Source organism: Sinocyclocheilus anshuiensis, unplaced genomic scaffold (assembly GCF_001515605.1).
Source record: "Sinocyclocheilus anshuiensis isolate Anshui unplaced genomic scaffold, SAMN03320099.WGS_v1.1 scaffold4853, whole genome shotgun sequence".
NCBI classification, from domain to species: domain Eukaryota; kingdom Metazoa; phylum Chordata; class Actinopteri; order Cypriniformes; family Cyprinidae; genus Sinocyclocheilus; species Sinocyclocheilus anshuiensis.
Window position 1 is genome coordinate 1 of NW_015549914.1, and position 283 is coordinate 283.

Below are 283 nucleotides of genomic sequence, written 5' to 3' on the forward strand. Positions count from 1 at the left end.
TTAGGGTTGCCAGTTAACTTCAGAAATGGAAAATAAGGGACAATTATGATTCTTTATCTTTTATTCTTTAAGAAAATCGTGTTTATTCTTGTAGAAAATAAGTTTTTATTCTTTAAAAAAAACAAGGGACAGTATAAGGGACACTACAAATATTTGTACTGTACCCTAATGTAGGCTATGTCTGCATGCAGGTAAAAAGTTATCAGAAATCACAATTGTTTTGCTTAACCTATTTATGTACAATTATTCTAAAAATAATTTTAATGTCATACAAAAAACAAAA